The sequence below is a fragment of the Babylonia areolata genome, chromosome 3 (genome assembly GCF_041734735.1).
Source record: "Babylonia areolata isolate BAREFJ2019XMU chromosome 3, ASM4173473v1, whole genome shotgun sequence".
Lineage (NCBI taxonomy): Eukaryota > Metazoa > Mollusca > Gastropoda > Neogastropoda > Buccinidae > Babylonia > Babylonia areolata.
In genome coordinates, this window is record NC_134878.1 from 38,727,919 (window position 1) to 38,730,317 (window position 2,399).

Sequence of the window (2,399 nt, forward strand, 5' to 3'; positions counted from 1 at the left end):
ATTATGTATGTTTTCGTTCCCGCTACACGCACGCATACACGCGCACACACACACACACACACACACGCACTCACACACACACACACACGTTCGCGCGAACTTGTACACAAAGGTGACTGCGGGCGAAGTGAGTAAGGTTGTGTTGCACGTGTTCCAGGTTCCCTTGATGGTTCGGGATCTCCGAGTGAGTTAAAAAATCAAAACATACTGGCACGAATGTTATGTGAATATTGTCTTAGTTGTTTTGAGTTTTGCTAATTTTGTTAAAAAATCTGAAAAGAGAGAGAAAAAGAGAAGACAAAATCGCTCGCACGATTTTTACAAGTTTTGTACACACACGCGCGTTGACTTACACACACACACACACACACACAGAGACACACATCTTGTAAAAAATACTTTCCACGAGAATGGGAAGGAGTTTCGTGAAATACGGCTTTATGAAATCAAACATGAAAAGTTGTGCGATGTTGTGTTCCCTGATCGCCAAGGATGGTCAGAGGAAAACCGGTGTCTGTTTTTTGTTTGTTTGTTTTTGTTTGTTTGTTTTTGTTTATTTGTTTGTTTTTCTTCTTTGCCAATGTATGTGTATTTTTGTGTGAATGGAAAATATTTTGTCTTGTTTCTTTCTTCTTCATATATTTCATTTGATTTTCGCCAAATATTTGAGTGTCTGATGCTTCAGTCTGTAAAGAACAAGGAATTCATTATCGTTCTTGTTCTTTTTTTATTTCTTAGATTAGAAAAAATGGTACAGGTGGAAAACATTGTTTTTGAAATATTAATAGTGCAATATGTGTGGTCCAATATACAATTCACTCATGAATAGTCTAAAACTATCATCCTTAAATTGCCAGGGGCTATGTGCTTTTCAAAAAAGTAAAGATGTTTTACAATACTTAAGACAAAAACAATATTCAGTCTATTTTTTACAAGATACACACTTTACAAAAAAAGATGGAGAGACAAATAAGGGCTGAATGGGGTTATGAATGTGTTTTTTCTTCTAATAATTATAGGTCACGAGGAGTAGCTATATTGCTGAATAACAACTTTCAGTTCAAAATTAAAAAAACCCATTACAGATACTCATGGTAATTATATCATTTTGGTCTTAAACATATTTGATATTGAAATTCTATTGGTAAACCTTTATGGCCCTAACAGAGATGACCCTATATTTTTGGAAGAAATTCAGAAAAAAGTTGAAGAGCAAGACATTTCTAACGTCATAATGGGAGGGGATTGGAATTTAGTAATGAATCCCAACGTAGACTACCACAATTATAAGCATGTGAATAATCAGGGAGCACAAGAAAGAGTTTTAAAGATGATAGATGATTTACAGTTAGTAGATATATGGAGGGAACTCAATACTGAAGTCTTAAGATACACTTGGAGGAGACCAACTCCCTTACAACAAAGCCGTCTTGACTTCTTCTTGATCTCAGATAAGCTGGTTACTGATGTTAAAGATGCTGATATTTTGTACGGTTATAGAAGTGACCACTTTTTAGTCAAAGTTGACTTAGTATTTAATACAGAACTCAAAAGAAAACCTTTTTGGAAATTTAACTCATCTTTACTTAGAGACAGTGATTATATTAAGTTAGTGAAAGAAACAATAGAGAAAATAAAGGAACAGTATGCAGTATTACCTTACGCACGAGAAAATGTATGTAATATCCCGAATGATGAAATTCAGTTTACTATAAGCAGCCAGCTCTTTTTAGATATGTTGATAATGGAGATAAGAGCAAAAACTATAACTTTTGGAATAAGAAAGAAAAAGCAACAAATAGAAAAAGAGGAAATGTTAGAAAAGGAGATACAACGACTCGAAAAGGAAGTTCGGTCGTATAATATAATTAGAGAATTGCAGGAGAAGACGGAAGAGCTCATACAATTAAGGAAATTGAAAATGGAAGGGATAGCTTTAAGATCTAAAGCAAGATCAGGGTGAAAAAGTAAGTAAATATTTTTGTAATCTTGAAAAACGTCACTTTATCAGCAAACACATGTTAAAGTTATTTACAGATCAAGGTAATATACTGACAGAAACAGATGAAATACTAAAGGCGACAAGACATTATTATGAAGACCTATACAAAGAACAGAATGTAAAAGATTTAGATATTAGTGATTATGTAAACAACTTACCCAGACTTGATGAGACAGAATCAAAACAACTAGAAGGATTAATTGCAAGACAAGAAGCCACAGATGCTATTAGACGAATGCAAAACGACATGAGTCCAGGTACAGATGGAATGACTGTAAATTTTTTTGGAAGGACATTAGTGACTTTGTTGTGAGATCACTGAATGAAGGATTTATAAGTGGAGAAATGTCAACAACACAGAAAGGATTAATTACATGCCTGCCAAAAGGGGATAAAC